This window comes from Lissotriton helveticus, chromosome 7, assembly GCF_964261635.1.
Source record: "Lissotriton helveticus chromosome 7, aLisHel1.1, whole genome shotgun sequence".
NCBI classification, from domain to species: Eukaryota; Metazoa; Chordata; class Amphibia; order Caudata; family Salamandridae; genus Lissotriton; species Lissotriton helveticus.
The window spans coordinates 1,012,977,624-1,012,997,277 of NC_136068.1; the positions used below are offsets into that span (position 1 = coordinate 1,012,977,624).

General features: G+C 41.7%; 1 protein-coding gene across 1 annotated transcript in view; it reads left to right on the forward strand.

Moving 5' to 3' along the window:
- Positions 1-727: 727 nt before the first annotated feature.
- Positions 728-19,654, forward strand: part of SGCD (sarcoglycan delta) — a 1,044,256-nt gene continuing 1,025,329 nt past the window's right edge. Inside the window, exon 1 of the mRNA XM_078653701.1 lies at positions 728-850. The gene's annotated coding sequence lies outside the window, so the exon portion shown is untranslated. The remainder of the gene's footprint in view (positions 851-19,654) is intronic.

The window sequence follows — 19,654 nt, forward strand, 5'->3', positions numbered from 1 at the left end:
AGGATGGGTATTTAGCAATACCTTTCCGTGGTGGCAATGCCGCCAAGGAAAGGCATGCGGAGTCTGCTTTGGGGGCCCGTTGCGGTTTTCAAAGTCACAACTGAGCATAATGTTTGGCAAAAGCAGAAAAACTTAAGATCCCGGGTTATGCTCACTCAGAGTGCTGGAATACTTAAATGCTTTATCACTAGACTGGACACGAAAAGGTAACACTGGACATAATGTTAGGTTTGTCCTAGAGGCTCTAGGTGTCTCATCAGCATCGTGTAATAAAAAATGTTTTTAAAAATCTAAGACATGTACATACTTCCGTTGGTCCAGTCATGAACGTAAGAATTAGTCGACTCGACGGTTCAACTGATATTCACGTTGCTTTACAGTTTACTCTGTGAGTGAGGCATTTCCTAGATCACATTTGCACATCTGCATGTCACTCACAGTGCGTCCCTCACACTCTGGTTTCATTCTGCTAGAATAAAAAGCACACGAGAGCGTGGTCTCCCTTCTCCAACATTTCCTAGAGCACTAATCTCTTTGTGTTATGTGAAGCTGATGCTCATTAAAGGCGCGCCTGCAGTGCTTGTTTACTTCTGATATTTTCGCGGGTAGTTATTTGGGGGTTACCAAAGCCGAGTGCCAAAGTCTGCAAAGTTTCTAAAGCGGTGCTCGGCCCCTCCCTCCCTGGCTGGCCGCAGCAGCAGCAGGTGCCCATCAGGGCTGGGGGCGTGGTTAGTGGAGGAGGCGGGCAGCTTCAATCCATACATGGCTCCCCCGACAGGACCCAAAAATAGTTCACCAGCTTGCTGTAAAGTCGGAGGCCGGACAGGGGCCCTGGAACCGCCGTATTACGGTAAGAAACAAGCGCCTGCAGGGGTCTCGGCTTCTTTTCGTGGAGTCCTCGGCAGGTTTCCGGTGGGGCGAGGGTATCAGGCGGCGTCCCCTACGTCCAGGGCAGTGTTTTGTGGCTTCCTGGCAGGGGTGGTCAGCCTGGAGGGTGACCTGGGGTAGGGCTCTACGCATGCAGTTTGAGAATTGAGCAGTAATCAGCGCCTTGCTGCCATATCACTGGACCCGGGGTGGGGAGGGGCGGTGCTCGGTCCCTACAATATACAGCTGGGTAAGGAGTACTTTGTTTCGTGTTCTAGAATTTAAGAGTTCATTGCGCTTCATGTAATGGTGTTCTGGGAGCTATTCTGCGCCGTGGTCCCTTTTCTGATCCAAGAGAGAGGGAGTGAAAGTGAGAGGTTAGGTAGGGATAGATAGATAGATAGATAGATAGATAGATAGATAGATAGATAGATAGATAGATAGATAGATAGATAGATAGATAGATAGATAGATAGATAGATAGATAGATAGATAGATAGATCGATCCAACAGGTAGTTATCACCCCACCACCAACAGGTAGTTATCACCCCACCTCGATCTGATGGCCGGTGCAGTACACACGGATGCAGAGATCCTGAAATGTAGCCAGATTCGTCGAAACATTTGCTGTGTTGTGTCCTCATTTGCGAGGCCTCCATGGGGAGACTGTCTGTACACCAACAGCGGTGTGACTATCAAAAGTGCGGAAGATGCACCAGGGCACAGGCCTGCAACCCAGTTATGGCTACTTTTGTGTACATAACCACGGGGACAGGAGGGTCCATTTTCCTTGCTTGCTCTAGGCCCTGTTGCATGTTGCCGCGCCAGTGCGCACGAGATACACGTGTAGATGCGCGTGTTTTCGGACCCGGCAGTGCATCACGGGCCTTCATACAGCAGGTGATGCTGCTATAAGGGTGGGCGCGCCATGAACGATCATCACTCCACGCATCTCACGGTGATAGTGGCCTTTCTTAAGACACGTCTGTGATGAAACGGGCCAATATCCTCGTTGTGTGGACCCTGCGGTGCGCCAGGAGCGCGGGATGCCAGCCTCAGTGGGTGGTCCCTCGGAGCTATCCGGAGTCACGGCCTCCCACGGAGAATGTATAAACTGTGCACTCAGCTGCCCTGGGGGCCGGCGGAGGTCATTCTCGCATTCCTGGAGGAGCGGCTCTCCAGTTCCAGGGCAGGCCCCCGGGGGTCCGCGCTCTGCCCCCAGGCACGGCGCGTGCCCGCTGCCCGGTGCGTTTCATGCTCCTCACCTGTGGCATAGACGAGGAAGTGCACTCACCCACAGGCCACAGTACAAATGCAGCTTACACAAACTGCACGCGTTTGTTTCTGTTTATTCTGTGACCGTTTGTAGTCGTGACGTAAACTGGTGCCTCCGAGCAATGCCGGCAGTGCTCAGAGCAACTGTGAATACAAAATAAAAAAAATAACAACCTCGAGTAATCCAGAGCTAAGGCACGGGGCTGATATTTATTATTACTGTTATTATCAGATATTTACATTTTTATAAAGCGCCGAGGCAGTCTGGAGAGACACCAACCAGAGCGCTTTAATCTGACGCGAGGACAACCAAGCATTAGTCATTGTGTTCAGATTACAAGATTACGAAAACATATAGGAGCCAAATATACAACTTGAGAGCAAAAAACGCACATACAAGCAAGCCTGAATCACCAGTCCTTCCGAGGGAGGCACTGGTCACCTCCAGAGAGAATGGGCCGTGTAGGGTTTTGGGGAGTTGTGAACATCGGCAGCTGGGAGGTGGGGTGAATATATTAAGGGATTGTGTCCCAAGGCAAAGTCGCAGACGCCTTTAGATGCTGCAGCCCCAGACACAGAAATGGCACTACACCGGGGCGTGATAAGGCCCGTGGTTGACATTTGGGAGTGGGTTCCACGATCCGCTGCGTCTCTCTCATTATGCAGCAGGTGCAGAGGTTCCGCGGCGCAGCGTGTCAGGGACCCACTTACCCCAACTATGCCTGTCTAATACTACCCAAGTGAGGAGGAGGGGACTGGGACTCCCTTTCCACGCTTGTGTAAGCCCCCTGCATTCTGATTGGCCACAGGTGATCTCTGTTCCAGAATCCTTGCTTGGTCACCTATGCTGAGAGTTCTTGTGATTGGCAGTTCCGAGGCGCCACTATCACGCAGCTTTGTTGTGCGTCCTCCGCTGCTCTCACGCCTAATGGGGAAGTCGTATTAGGGCCCAGGGGGCACCTTACACCTGCAGACGTGAGGCTGTGCGCTATTCTGTCTTCTACACCAGGACGCAGGACATCTTACACCTACACCAGGACCCAGGGCATGTTACACCTACACCAGGAAGCTCGGAAGCTTACACCTACACTAGGACGCAGGGCAGCTTACACCACAGATGTGGGGCTGTGTTCTATCCGGTCTTCCACATCTGAATCCAAGGTGCGTCTGACATTGCAGACATGCCCGTGTACTTCCCTGTCTTATTCACCAGGGCCCTGGGTGAAGTTTTGAGGCTGTGTTCTATCCAGTGAGTCTTCCACATCTGGGTCCAAGGTGCGGCTTACACTGCACACATGCCTGTGTTCTTCCCTGTCTTCTTCACCAGGGCCCAGGGTGAAGCTTACATCCCAGACATGCCTGTGTTCTATCGTTCTCCTACCCCAGGACGCTGTTTGCATCTTAAACCTGCAGACGTAAGGATGGGTATTTATGTACAGTGGCGCAGTTCATTCACTACATGGTTCACCTGTAAAGACTGAATGCGCGTCACACTACCCAACATTGAGGCCAAGGTGTATTTTCAAAGTCTTCTTAAAATACTGTTGTTTCATTCTACAGTGTAATGATAGCGCGATAACATTTGACATTATTTGGGAAGAACGACATTGTTGCACAGCACAACATGTAATGTGGTTGAATCGGCACTTTTGAGAACTGTGGGCTGCTTTGCTCTTTAAACTGTAACCTTTATTGCCTGGGAAACGTGAAAGTCCAAAATCACCTGACAAGCTTTAGAAATAAGTTGGCATAATGCATGCTACTATACCTCGATGTGTAGCAAATCTACTCAATATCAATACGTTGTAAAAGTGGTCTTTTCAGCTTCATTCCCAGATCGATGATAACTGAAGCACTTTAACCCTTTAACATTTTCTGGACCTAGCATTGTTTTTCTTATAAATATACACAAATTATATATTTTTTTAAAGTAAGTTTGATAAACTCGTAGAACGTGTGCTAATTTACACACTTTCATAAAGTTTTTGATGTGCTGGATATGTGAAGTAAAGATCGCTTTATGATGCAGTAGGCTCTATGCACATGTGTAAGCCCCACCTGTTTTCTAGCTGGTTCCCAAGAGTGTAAAGCCTCACTATGCAGCGTCTGATGGACGAGATCACCTGTCACTTACACGATATTGACCCAAGGGCAGAAAGCCTGCCTCTGCAAGGTGTGTGCTAGGCATGCTAGTCAATCACATATGCATTAATCTATGGTCCATTGAGATGTGGACGGGAGGGCCTCAGGTACATGGTGGCCTAATTCCCTGACTCTCCATCCCACACACACTGATAGGTTGCTGGGTATTGGATTGGCACTGTATTGTGACGCAGTGCTCTTTAAAGAGGTGTGTCTTCAACTCTTTCCTAAACTGGAGCAGTGTTGGGCCGGTCCTTATGGATACGAGGATATTGTTCAAGATCTAGGGTGCATAGATAGAAAAGGACGGTCGTCTTTTGTTTCTTACACATCATGGAGTTCCATCAGCAAAGGCGGATGTGATTTCTTCCATCCCTGGATGAGACATGCTGTGGCCTTTAGGATGCCCTTAAGGGAGCCAGTCTGAGAGGCCATGTAGCAGGGCATTACCACCATCCAGATGCAAGAGGGCTTGAACAGCAGTTCTGAAGTCTCTTTCTGGAAGAAACAGTTTTACTTTCTTTTTGTAAAGAGAGCAGATACCAGACCATCTTTGTTTGTTGGAAATGTGTTACTTGCGGGCGAGGTTGATGCAAAATGTGACTTCTAGTCCCTTGACATTCAGTGAAAGGAGAGGGTTTGGACCCATCAATGTTCATGTCAATGAGCCAGGTTTCTACTAGGTTCTGCTTGTTGTTCTTGCAAATAATGGAAATTCTGACTTGGTTGTGTTGAGCTTCAGGGAGATGCTGACAGTCAGGTTTGGGAGAGGTACAGGCAGTGTTTGAGGCATTGGATGTGTGGAGAAGAGCAGAGCAAAAAGACATTGCCATTAAATGCCGTTCAATACTCCCGGGTGTGGATGAGAGTTGGATGGTTGACTGTGCTGAAGCAGGTCAGAAGGCCAGGGGTCATCTTTAGCTGTGTCAGGAGGCTATTGTCTATCATGCATAAGGTTGCGATCTCTGTGCTGCAGCGAGCTCTGAAGCCAGATTGGTAGTCATGCTGGAGATGGTTAGCTTTGATGTGATCTTATGAGTTGAGTGTAGACTGCTTTTTCAATGATATTGCTGACGAAGGTTAACTGAGTAATAAGTTGGTAGTTGACGAAGTCATCAGGGTCTAATGTAGCTTTCTTTAGGTGCAGACAACACTGTTCTACTGCAGAACTACAGCCTCTGAGAGTTCATATCTCTTGTCTTTTATGAACATATCCCCATTTATAACTCTGTTTTATGAAAATGTCACACTACCTGTTGTTAACACCTCTCCTACTATGTGCATTTCTCTCCAAGCACTCTTTATCCAATATGTGAAATGCATGGGGTCATAACCCCGCCAGAATAGAACTAAATAAAATGTTAAGCTGGACAGTCCTGTGCTTCTCCGGGGGTGGAGACCCAAAGCCGGGTCCGGGGCAGTACGAATGCCACCCACATCTCTGGCACGCTTGCAGTGGGCCACAACTGTAGCAAGTTGAGCATGGTGTGCAGTTGTGTTCAAACGCACTCAAAATCCTTCTTCTATTTTGGTTTACTAAAAGTACACTTCTTTTGCGCATTAAATACTCCTTTTAAAATGCTGTCGCACAGACAGCTCTGGGGCTTACAAATTGGAAGTAATTGGAAGATCGCATGTTTTTATTTAGTTACCTGTTGCAGCTATTTTACTCTTGCAGCGCCAGGCACGCACTCAAATGGCCAATATGTTAACACGTAAATGCCTGGCGCACATATAATAATGTTAGTGACTTTGGAAAATGTGTTTGCTTTTTAGTTACTGTCTGTTTTTTGGAATTGTCTCCAATTTTCTGAAATAATGATTGTTTGAGAGCTGTTATGAAATTGCCATACTTTAAATTCAACAAGTTGTGCACTTAGGAGAAAATATGTTTTACCTAGCATTCGAATGTGCTGTCTAAAAGTGGGCAATTGTCATGCAATTGAGGCTTGTTTCAAGGGGAATAATGAAAATATAAAATAAAAGTAAATAAAAATACAAACGGCGGTAAACACAAGAATTAGACCAAATGTAGGTAATACGCATCATCGGATGTCATTTACTCTAATGTTTACGATGGAGATTCAAAACATAATAAAATGGTTACACTTGCATAAGTGCCAGGTCTGTTTTAATTTAATCATTTTACATGTCATTGATATTTATCCATAAAACAATATATTTTGTACATATATGCACACACATTGTTTACTGAGTAAAATTCGAGAACTTTTGTTAAATTCATCAATTTCCTTTATGGTAAACCAGTAGAGCAGATCTCTCCCCACTGTATTCTTTCATTTATTGCTCATAAGTTCTACTATTACGGTGCGCGTACTCACTAACCAATGTTCAGCCATTTCTGCGAATGTTACCACATAAGCATTTTCGAACGTTTGTTTGTTCTTTCTGTAAGACAGTCACAAGTCTACACTTGGGCCAGAGCCCCTGGAATGATGCGACTCTGCAGCATTTTCGACATACCTATGGATCTGCCGCATTTACCACATAATCCATTATCTAATGCATAATTTGCTGATTTTATGAAAAAATATTGTTTCTAGCTCAAACGGAGTAAAAGTTTTTAAAAATGTGATGACACGTTGCAGTGCAGTGGTAGGCCCTGCCCAAAGGTCGCCAGTTCACCTTTTTGTTGCTTATTGCCCTGCTGGGTGTTAAACTGGTATTAGTGTGGTAAATCCTTTGCCCTGACAGTATTAATATGTGTAAAAATGTCAAAACAATCAATTAATTCTACTATAAAATACTCCGTGTTATGCCTCATAATTTGTACTTTCTGTCTTTCTTGCTGCATAATTTCCCTGATGCTTAAATTGGCCCTCCCCACTGCCCCTTCCAGATGCTCTAACTTAGACTTATCAGTGCTGTTGGATTTCCATGGATAATCTTTGAGGTTTCAAGTCTCACTAGAATACCATAGAAGGTTAGGTTGTGTCGTTTATGTTCCCGAAGAAGTATCACAGGAAGAAATGCTTACATTTAGCAATATCTCATGCTTTGGGGCTTAACTGCCCATTTGAGGGAGAACATGGCGATGAGAAGAATAGCTTTCATAAGTCCTTTGCAACATGCAGCACACATCACGTCTTCATGGTTCATTTATTTCAAATGTATTTATTTATAGTGTGATTCGACCCCAAAAACTAAAATATCAGTATTTTCAATCAACCATTTTAGCCCGTGGATGCATTTAAAAACAATGATATAAATGCTTTGCTTTTATGCCCAGTGGTGATACAATGTGGAATATTCTAAGTTCTGTACTATAAAACTACCTGCAATTATAAACATTTCCTTTGTGGAAAAACATTAAATGCATCTCCCCTTGAGGATTTTGGGGTTGTAACCCTTACTAACTAACGGTACACGCCCCCTTGACAGACAATACCAAGAAAATCCCCATCAATTATTTTAAGCATTGTTTTTCTCAAAACGTTGTTATGTCCTGACAGTTATGGATTTCCAACCAATGTTTGACCGATGGCACAGAAGACAAGAACTTGTTATTGCATCTCTCTCAATTTAAAATCTGCTCAACACACTCCATTGCCTCGTCTCTGCCACCAACATTATTACTACTTCATTAAGGTCATAAACAACGTTATTCTGCTAATCAGTGATTCCTCCAGGTGCCTATTTTTAAAGATAATCGAAAGGGGTTCAAACATGTTCGGTACTGACCTCAAACTTTGGAAACACTGTCTCTATGTTCCCTTTCTCATATACTGCAGTTTTAGAAAAAACTAAGAGCATGATTATTTGGTCAAATCTTCTTGTTGCCTCTCGGCTCATCGAATTTAGGGGAGGGTGAAGAATTCTGCTGTGCCGGTAGTGTTCGTGGAATTTTGCTCACTCCATGCTCAGTGACGTGGAGCAGAGTTTTTTCTCTCACGAGGATCACCAACGTTAAGTTGGTGAGCAAAAAAATTAAGCCGCCAGACCTAGCCCACGTGAGATTTCTCAACGCAGGCGGTGGATGGCACCCCGCTCATGTTGAGGAAGCTGCTGCTTGAGTAGAATATCTACTTGAGCAGCTGAAAGAAGCAGGGCCTTCTTTTGCGACGTGTAGTGCCATTCGCGCTGAATTTACAGCTCGGGACAATCTTCTGGTGCTAAAAATCAGCGCAAGCAACGTGACGTACTGCACTCTGCCTCTGTGGAATTCCACGAAGCGTGGCAGGGTTTTTTGGGCACCTTAAGGAGTTCCGCATAGCAGAACTCTGCAAACTCAACACACGGAGATACTCCGAGAGGCAATGCAAACTTTTTTTTACAGAGTACAGTCACAGTGTCGAGGAAAAAAACGATGTAGAGCGAGAGGATGTCTTTTTGATTTCTTGAATCTTTAATTCAGAGATCCTATGCATGAACAGATACAACCAGATAAGTACAGCCAACACGTTTCACCCGTAATGGGCTTCTTCAGGGCTGCAATACATATAAATACAATCATTTTTAAATTACTATTAAGAGACATATAACATAGCACAAACACCACATTTAACAAAAGCTAGAATTACCACGTAAAAACAAAATCTTTTTGTAATGTTACAAAAACTGTGATCAACAAGAAAAAGTATTAAACTGCATTTCATGAGAACCATGAAGACACATCTACAATATGTGAAAAAAGTCCGTCATATATTCAGTTAATGTAAGAAACATGAAAAAACACACCTGACAAAACATGCTTGATTATTCTTAAAACAAAGAAAGTTCATTCTCTAAAACAAAGGGAAACAAAAACTGCACGACACATAAGAGATATTTAAAACAAGACATCAAATTCCACATGGTGGATGTTTCAAAATTGTCACTTATAGAGGGTTATAACTGAAAAATTAACCAGTTATAATCTATGCCAGAGATATCACATGATTCAATGTATCCACAATCACCGTTTCTGATGGTCCAATGCAAAATGTACACATTGTGGCTTCCACTTACCATACAAGCAAAAGGAATAGATCCCATATTCAGTACAATAGGTCTTACTGTCATAAAGGTCACAAGAGCAATGGATAATGCTTACTATATAGAAGTGAAAAAAGAAAAACAGAAAAGTAAAACTAAGACTTTACAATATGTTATAGCCTTAAGTTCATATTGATAGCGCAAGCTTTTAAAAGCAAGAAGGGGGTGCTTGAGATAGTTGACACCTACCTATTTGGTTAGTGGAACAACTATTGGTATAAGCCAGTCCAGTATAACCAAAGGAGGTTAATTCTTCACTATGGTGACAGACATCACAACAAGCTGCGTGTCGTGATATACATTTGAATGTTTAAAAGCAGATAGCCTAATAAAACAAAAACAAAAAGAAAATGTGTAAACCCGTATGCCGATATCAAGTAATACTGCTAAGATGCAAGTAATTCACGAATATGCCAAAATAGTGAAACAGTCAACACCCTCATAAATACTTAGTGTAATAAATTAGCTCAAAAACGATCGCAAAGAATGAAAAGCATCGCAACAGATAAAATATGTTATACACTGATAACTTTAAGTCCATATTATACAATAGGACACCAAACTATTATATAAAAGTTATGGTAAAAAAGAGGAAATATAAAACGCTCTAGCACTGAGAACATCCAGGAGTTCATTCAATAAAATTAGCTGCAAATAGCGACAAGCAAAAGAAAAGTAATTTTAAATCTAATGAGAAAAGAGATGTCAGTACCTGTTCTGGCTTCAGTATAGCCTAAACACCGATGAAAAATGTGGTCAAGATCATAGCAATCTAAGGTTATGAAAGTTACTGTCAATCATAGTGGTTGTACCACAAAGCGCACTCGCCATAAAAAATCTCCCAAAAATTTAATTTAAGATTATTTTTTATATTAGTTTGGTAAGAACAATCATTATAAGTACTATCAAATACTCCAAAGAAAAAGGGGGTCCTTCTAAACCGGTACCAATATTACAATAGTTAATACTTTTTCTTGTTGATCACAGTTTTTTGTAACATTACAAAAAGATTTTGTTTTTACGTGGTAATTCTAGCTTTTGTTAAATGTGGTGTTTGTGCTATGTTATATGTCTCTTAATAGTAATAACATTTTTATTTTTATTTATGTGTATTGCATCCCTGAAGAAGCCCATAACTGGTGAAATGCGTTGGCTGTGCTTATCTGGTTGTATCTGTTCATGCATTGTATCTCTGAATTGAAGATTCAAGAAATCAAAAAGACATCCTCTCTCGCTCTACATCGTTTTTTGCTTGGCACTGCCTGTACTCTATAAAAAAAAGTTTGCATTGCCTCTCAGAGTCTCTGTGTGTGTTCAGTTCAATATTTGTGGTTTAGTGGTTACAAACCATTCTCTGAGGTGGGCAAATGTAAATGAGTTTCAGTGTTCTCCTTACTTTTTTTGTAACTACACGAGTCGGTGCTCTGATATATTCCCCTGGCCATCATTGTTTGTTTAGCAACTCTGCGAACTCCGCCAAGGCCTAATTTGAGCTCAATGTCTGGTGCCAAAAAACCCTACAATTTGTATGCTGCACTATAAAAATAAATAAATTAATATTGTGAATCTGCAAACATGGGAAATTATAACTATTCAGTTTTAATATTTTGGAAGCAATTTCTGTTCAGCTGTTTGGCGCTTAATCAGTTGGAATGCAGCCTGCTTAGAACGCTAATTAGAAAATTGAATGTTGACATTTCTACTGTAATTCTGAGATATTATGAATATGAAATTTGGAGTTCTAAAGTATTTGTCTCACATGAATATTTGGTTGTCTCTAGTAGCACCAGTAAGGAAGCAAGATGGCGAGACTGCTGACTGGTATAAATGTTTTAACAAGTTTTCCAGGTGTTCATAGCTGTGACACAGCACAGACCCACCAGGGCTTCATTCTGTTAGGACTGACCTTCCCAGGCACGAGGATGTAAATATAGCGTTGATAAACTGCTGCTTTAAAACTGAATGACAATGTAGGCACTCACTTCAATGAGTGCCACATTGAGGAAAACCAGTCAAAATATCTGATAATTTGCTCTGATCACCTCAATGCCGAAACTGACAATAATGTAAGTGACAGTGTTTATGTAGAAAAGCAGATTACACAGCCCAGATGAGAGTATTCAGAATAAAGGGGCATCTGATAGAATCTGACATGCTGTAGTAATCACTCCAGGCTGGTTGAGATGCTTAGCAGTATTTATTGTAAATCAATAGTACAGCAGTAATACAACCCCACCAGGAGCAGCCAGCATGGTGTTCAGCCCTTATCCAACTGTGGTTTTCATACACCAACATTCCATGTTACATCATCCTTACAGGGTTCCACTGGTGGAGCGATGGATGACAAGCTACAATATAGCTAGGATATAACATATCCTCTTTTCTTCCAAAGCGAAAAGTAAAAACATAAAGGAACGCCTTAAGATCTACGTACCAGGGCGCTCACTTCGGTCAGCAGAGGCCTGTAACCTGGCCACCCATAGATGCACCCTGGCATCGAAAAGGGGAGAACCTTCTATGTCGTACTCCCCAAACTCTGGAATCAGTTGCCAGACCATCTACGCAAGGAACCAGTGCTCCTCTTATTCAGGAAACAACTTTTTTTTGTGTTCAATAAGTTTATTAATTTTAAAAAGTATAAGACGTAATTAAATACAATACATAGTGATACAGTCGAAATCCATAGAGATAGTACTTTTGAGTAAATCAAGTACAAATAATTTCCTCAAAGCAATATAAACGTAAAATATAAGAAACTCATAATGGGAATATCAGAGAACCAAAGTATCCAGAGACGGTATCACTATTATGAATGGAAGAAGTAAAAAGAGAGAAAAAGGAAAAGAAGACAAGGGAAGAAAAAGTGGAAAATGAGGTAGCAAGAAGAAGGAAAAGAAAGAGAAAGGGAAGGATAGGGAAGGATCCACTGCAGAACTACAAACACACACTACACAAATAAAAAAACAGCAATCAAGGAGAGGACACAAAAGGATACTGGGCAACCAAACCCTTCGAAGCCAAATCCATATAAGCATCCAGAGCTTTCCAAACATTACTAGAAATCGTAGGGGTAAGATGAGCCACATCGACTGAAATGTGTGCGCTACATAAAAAAGAAACCCATGTATGATATGAGACGGAAGAAAAAGACTTCCATTCAATAAAGATTACCTTAATAGCAACTGTCAATAAAAGATCAAGCAATTGCAAATCTAGGGCATCCAAAGGCAAGGGCACTCGGGAAGCCAAAGGGCCCAAAAGGATCATAGGGAAGGAAAGCTGAAAATCAGTATTAAAATTAATATGAGATGTTTATTTATGAGATCCCAGAAGGGTTGTAAAAGAGAGCAGGTAAAAAACATATGCAGATAATCGCCAGTAGCCAGACCACGGCTCCAACAGAGATCATCATCCTTCAAATGTAGCGAATGCAAATGCACAGGAGTCCAATGGAGAAGGTTGAGAGAAAAAAATTTAGATTGGGTTAAAGAAGGGGCGATATTATCACGGAGAGAAAATTTACCAATCAGTTGCCAGGTCTCCGGCGAAATATGGTCTGTAAGATCCTTATCAAAGTGATGTAACCACTTTTGTTGGGTAACAGTATGTAAGGCAGAGGAAGTAGAAGACAGAAAGTTATAGATTTTTGAAGCTACATGACCAGATCGAAGCCACGAGGAAAATAACATAACAGTAGGAGAATTGGGCTCCAGGCGTACTTTGGCAAGAGCTACTTTGATTTTTAGAAAAGTATAGAAGTCCAAATTGGAAAGCGAGAACTGTTGAGCTAAAGAGGAAAAGGGCAATGGATCATTATTGGAGTCATACAGATGACGAACTAAAGTTACTCCTTTAGAGGACCAGTAAGGGATCAACGCAGGATCAATAATGAATTTTAATCTAGGATTACGCCATAAAGAAGACCACTTCGATTTATGAATCGTGGTAGCCACTTTCCTATCCACAGACTTAATCGCTGCAATAGTATCTAAGATAATGGAGCGGGAAAAAGGAAAAGATAAAGTGGATGTGGTTAAAAAGGAAGAAAATGGTAAGGGAAAGGAGAGATGTTGCTCAATAAATACCCAGGATGGCGTGTGTACAGGAGACGAGGAAAACCACAAAGCACCTTGGGAAGCTAAAAAAGGCAGTCTAGTATCTCTCCCAATCAGGAAAATTACAACCACCCATCTCATAAGGTTTCCTCAAAGACTTATACGCAATTCTAGCCCTCTTATCACTCCAAAGAAACTTAGAAGTAATGGAGTCAATCTCACGAAAAAAAGAAGAGGACAATTTCACCGGAAGCATAGAGGAAACAAAGTTAATAATAGGAGTAACCATCATTTTAAGGGTTTGAATAGGACCCCACCAAGAAATGTGTTTAGGGGACCAGGTATCTAGGAGTTGACGAACTTTGAGAAGAGTTTGCTCCTCATTATGTGCCACCGTATCATAGAGCGTACCACAAAACCAAATCCCTAGGTATTTGAGATGTTTAGATTGCCACTTAAAGCCAGCGGTACCCATATACGCAGGAAAACAATAAGCATTCAGGGGAAACATTAGTCTTGTCTCTGTTAAGCGTATAACCAGAGACCTTAGAAAAACGAGCAATAATATCTGTAAGCGCGGGAAGAGCTGAAGCAATATTATCCGAAAAAATAAGAACATCATCCGCATAAGCCGCTGTTTTTATGTGATGCGGGCCAAAAGTAAACCCATTGATATCTGGATGTAGGTCAATGAGTCTAAGAAGAGGATCAATAGCTAATAAAAACAAAAGTGGGGATAAAGGGCAGCCTTGACGGGTACCTTGACAGAGACTAAAAAACTCAGAAGTAGCCCCATTAACACGGATATTAGCTCTCGGTTGGGCATATAAGGACATAACCATGTTAACAAAAGAGTCACCAAGATTATGGGCACGAAGAACAGCATGGAGAAAGGGCCAAGATACCTTGTCAAAAGCCTTTTCGCATCTAAGGCGAGAGCCGCCGCTGGAAGCATAGACCGTGTAGCTGTACCGAGAATATGACAGAAGGTACGGATGTTGTCTCTAGCAAGTCTACCCTTCATGAAACCCGTTTGAGGTGAATGAACTAAAGAGGGAATATAAGATTCTAATCGCTTGGCAAGAATCTTAGCAAAGATTTTAGCCTCCATGTTAAGAAGGGAAATAGGGAGAAATTTTTTAGGGTCTGAGATATCTTTTCCGTCTTTCGGAATTACGACAATAGTGGCATCTGCCGCAGTACCAGAAACTGCGCTCTCGTGAATAAACACATCAAAAACAGCCTTAAGATGAGGGACTATAGAAGGAAGCAATGTCTTGTAAAACATGATGGGAAAACCATCCGGCCCAGGAGCTTTGCCAGACCGGGTTGACTTGATAGCATTGATAATTTCAGCAGATGTGATGGGGCCACCCAATTTCTCACCATCCGCAGAAGAGACAGATTTTAGAGGACTAGTTTTTAAAAATTCCTGGCAAGCTTCAAATGATGATTGATTAGTGGGGGTATAGAGAGAACTATAAAAATCTCGAAACACCTCAAGAATTTCTTTAGTTTGAAATTTTTTAACCCCAGATCTATCAGTAATAGCAGAGATTTGAGAGGATTTAAAGTTAGACTCCTGAAATTTCAAAGTTGCGGCTAGAATCTTACCAGCCAGATTCTTCAAGAGTAACCGTCTGGATTTCTGGGCCTGAACCCCAATATGAGCTTGTTTGGTAACTATAGTGTTGTAGGAATATTTCAAATTTTTAATGGATTGCAACAATTGCTTATCATTAGTACGTCGAAAAAGAAACTCCTGCTGTTTAATACTATCTGTCAACTCCGCAAGTTCCCTTTTGATGTCAGCGTTTCTTTTCGCCATAACTTTAATAATGTGTCTGCGGAGAGTACACTTAAAAGCGTCCCATAAGACCACCGGAGAGCTAACTGAGCCTTCATTATCAGAGAAGAAATGTTCAATCTCATCTTGTATGTTTTGAACTTGACCAGCATCATGGAGAACTTCCGTATTAAGTCTCCACGAGGAAGGTTTACTCTTAGGAGCGAGATTTAGGAGAGAAAAAGAAACAGCCGCATGGTCAGAGATAAGTATAGGGTGAATGTACGGGGAGGATGAGTGCTGTACCAAAGACGAATGCACTAGGAGATAGTCAATACGGGAAAAGCTAGAATGAGGGGGGGGGAAGAAAGAAAAATCACTACCTGTTGGGTTATGGAGGTGCCAAATATCTTGGAGATGTGCAGAGGAGCACATATTCAACAATTGTTTATGAGATCTAGAAGGGCGGAAAGAGAAAGCCGAATTTCTATCCAACATTGGATCAAGTGGTAAATTAAAGTCACCACCAACAATCAAATTACCATTATGTGGAGTAAGAGCTAATTGTTTAATGATCTTTTGCCAAAAAGAAGGATCATGAGCATTTGGGGCATAAATGTTCAAAACATAAAGATCAGCAGAGCCATTAGACAAACGAGATAACAACCATCGTCCCTCAGAGTCATGTTCAACAGAAATGACTGACAACCCAGATTTTTTAGAAATAAGTGTTATGACCCCATTCTTCTTGCCAAGGGCATCCGAACACATCACATCAAGAACCCATTCTTTCCGTAATAACAAATCTTCTTTATAGGAGATCTTTGTTTCTTGTAAGAACATTAAATCCGAAGAGAGAGATTTACAATAGTCAAGAACCTTAGCCCTCTTAACTGGATGGTTTAATCCCTTAACATTAAGGGAAAGTACATTCAAACCAGACACAGGCTAACATAGAAATAAAAACTGAGCAAGACACATGGTAGAGGGAGTAAGACGTCAAACAAATCACATACCAAGGACCAACAATGCTCTATGCCAAAAGAGAGCAATACAAGAGGATCCAGAAGGAAGAAGGGAAAGAAAGGGAATGAAGAGAAGAAGAGGAAAAGAAAGGTAGAAAGAGAAGTACCAGAAAAGAATAGAGAAAGCAAAGGAAAGAGACCCACCAGGGAGAGGACCAAACGCATACCAGGGGAGACATGGATGCGGGAAGCGAGCAGACTGCCGGGAAACATCCAATAATCAAAGTAAAAGTAACAACCCAGGAGTAGCTAGAAAAGTAGGTGAGAGGTAAAAAAGGTAATAAAAGAAGCAGAGCAATGCAAAAAGAGAGCGAGATAAAAGTGAAAAAGTCTTAAGAGGACTGAGGGCTAAATAAAGGTAGGAAAACAAAGGCGTAATACCGAGAAACAAGACCATCATGAAATATATAAGCAAGCAATCAAAAGGCGTAATACCGAGAAACAAGACCATCATGAAATATATAAGCAAGCAATCAAAAGGCGTAATACCGAGAAAACAAGAACATCATGAAATATATAAGCAAGCAATCAACATAAAAAGAAGGTGATCTAAAAAGCAAACAGACAACTAAGTGAGAAAAAAAGAAACAAGTAACCTGCATATGGACCATAAGTACTAAATACGCAGAGTTATCATTTAAGAAATTCTATAAGAAAGAAACAAAATGCAAAACTGTGAGTTAGAAATGGACAGTAGAAATCAGGAGAGGAGATGAAAAATATAAGGAACTATATACATAAAATATAAACCATCAGTAAAGTAAGGAAACATAGCAACCAGCAGAATTAATGCTTAATTAATACTATAATAGAAAACATCATGAATGAATATGAACCAGAAATAACAATAAATAGAAATTCATCAAAAGTGCAAGAAAAAGAAACGTATAATGAAACATTTAGATAGAGGGTACATTGAGCTTATAAATTATTGAACCGAGTATAAACCGAACGTACATCGTAGGCACAAAACAAAAAAAATATAAAACAACATATGATCAATAGAAACAAGGAGAAAGGAATCATATAAAGGCATATGAACAACAAAAAAAAAGAAAAACTGGCAACATGCGAAGTACTGCCAACATGTGTAACAGGAAATCCAAGAAGCGAACGTTGTTCATAATACAAAGATAGTATGAATAAAATCTGTAACTGTAAGCAATAATAAAACAGAAATATTACAAGAAACATTACAACAGAACGAAGAAGGAATAATTGTGGCGTATAAGAAAGAAGTAGATACAAAAAAACAGAATAATCGGAATGAAAAACCAAAACAACATATAAGAAGAACGACAATGCAGGTAAGGAAAGGCAACAAGATAATACGAAGCGGGATAATATCACGCGAGGGAAAGACGAGGAGGCGAAAAATCCGGAAAAGAAGTATAACGATGAAAAAAAGATAAAAGAACACCACATAAAGCTAATATCAAAGATAATGACACTGAACCGCCATAAAATAACACTAAAAGAAAAGAATAATAACTGAAGACACAAAAAGAACAACTAACGCAGATGAAATAATATACAAAGAAGAAGAGACCAAAACGTCAGGAAGAACAAAGAAACCAAAAGGCTACGAAGAAAAACCCAGGTAGCCATGATGAGAGAAGTACGAATAACAAGACACCTGAAAAGGTGAGATGAGTCAAAGGCAACACGCAGCATTGAAACAGTTACATATTGCAGACAGAAATATGTAAGAATCTACACAAAAGGAGAAACATAAAGAGAATCAAGTTCCAGAAGAACCAGGCGCAGGAGACGAAGGACCAGGAGCAGGCGAAGAGTCCATCTGTGTTTCAGACTGGTTATCCAAAAAGGACCAAAGATCAGAAGGTTCGTCAAAAATACGATAGCGACCCTTAAAAGTGATAAGAAACTTGGAGGGACCAGCAAAAGAAAAGGGAATGTTCATGTCCAAAAGATGTTTGCGCAGATTAAGAAATCCTTTCCTTCGAATGACAGTGTCCCTAGCAAAATCCTGTGAGATAGCAATCCGATGTCCTTCCCAAGTCACCAATTTAACCTTCCTCATATGAGCCAACATTTGTTCCGAATGCTGATGACGCAGCGGTTTAAAAATTACCGCCCTCAGAAGTGTGGAAGATTTGGGTTTGAACGTAGGAACTCGATGGGCTCTCTCAATTTCAAAGTATCTCTGAAAGGAAATTTGTAAGGTAGAGGGAAGCCATTTGGATAGAAAATCAATCATTAAGGAGGCCGATTGTTCCACATCTTCAGGAAGACCAAAAATACGTAAATTACTCCTCCGATTACGATCTTCTTGCTCTGTGAGATCTCTACGCAAAGCCGCCATTGAACGGTCCAGCTGGTGAAGAGCCCTCGAATGTTGATGGGTATTATCTTCCACCACACTGATACGGGATTCTGCAGTTGTAACTCTGAGGCATAATGCTTTAAAGTCACTCCTGATAGCTGCAACCTCAATCTGCAATAAATCGGTATTAGTCTTGGTAGATTGCGCAATATCGTGTACAGCATTGAGGCGCGCCAAAATAGCATCCAAAGTGGTAGTAGCATCCTTCTGAGAAGACTCAGGAGTGGGGGACTGTTGTTTAGATCTTTTTAGAGTCTTTAGTAGTGGGGGAAGGTCGCATGGTGTCTGCCATAGGAGCAAGAGCCAGTAAACGCACCAAAAATGTACCAGAGTAGGAGTGCGTAGAGGGACAAAGCTGAAAAAGAGGCCAAATGTGACATAAATGACACCTCACCAAGTCACACTGAAAATAAACACAGTATGATCAAAGAGCTCATACTATGGCCGTGACATTCAGAGCACAAAATGGCGGATAGAAACAGCTGAGGAACTTGAAAAGGCATGGAAGGTACTACAAGAGCGCAAAAAAACTGTGTCTTTCCATTGAGAAGTAACCTCTAGCACAGGTTACGCAGCGCAAACACTCCAGGTGACGTAGGGCATCATAAAAAGACAGCAGAGGGAGGTATGAAATGTCAGTCAGAAACCCGCAGAAGCCAGAAAGCCCATTTCTGCGCCTGCAAATAGTGAAACACTTCCGAAGGTTCAGCAATATATATGCAAGTAGAAAATATCACCTCATGCCGAGTTCAAATAGGAGTGGCGCTCTAGTACATTGCGCTTGTGAGAGGAAACACGAGCGTCGCCACCGCAAAAAACAAAATGGCGGCCGCTCGCAGCAGTTCCAATAGCGAGACGTCCAAACGAGGAAAAGATCAATTCCTGCCTTCTTCAACTGTTGGAACGTGCAGCAAAACGTTCACGGCACATTCCGAAGCATTATGCCGAGTTCGGGATTGAAAAACGGCACCAAACGGGATCCCAAAATCGTCCCGACAGCCGCTGTGGTTCCCGAGCTCAAGCGCAATCCGCCATCTCGAAGCGGCGCGCAAGCCATGCCCCCTATTCAGGAAACAACTTAAAACACTTCTGTTCAGGGAAGCACTGATCACCGTCTAAACCGCCACATCGCTGTAGGACTTCTTGATCTGTCCACAACTT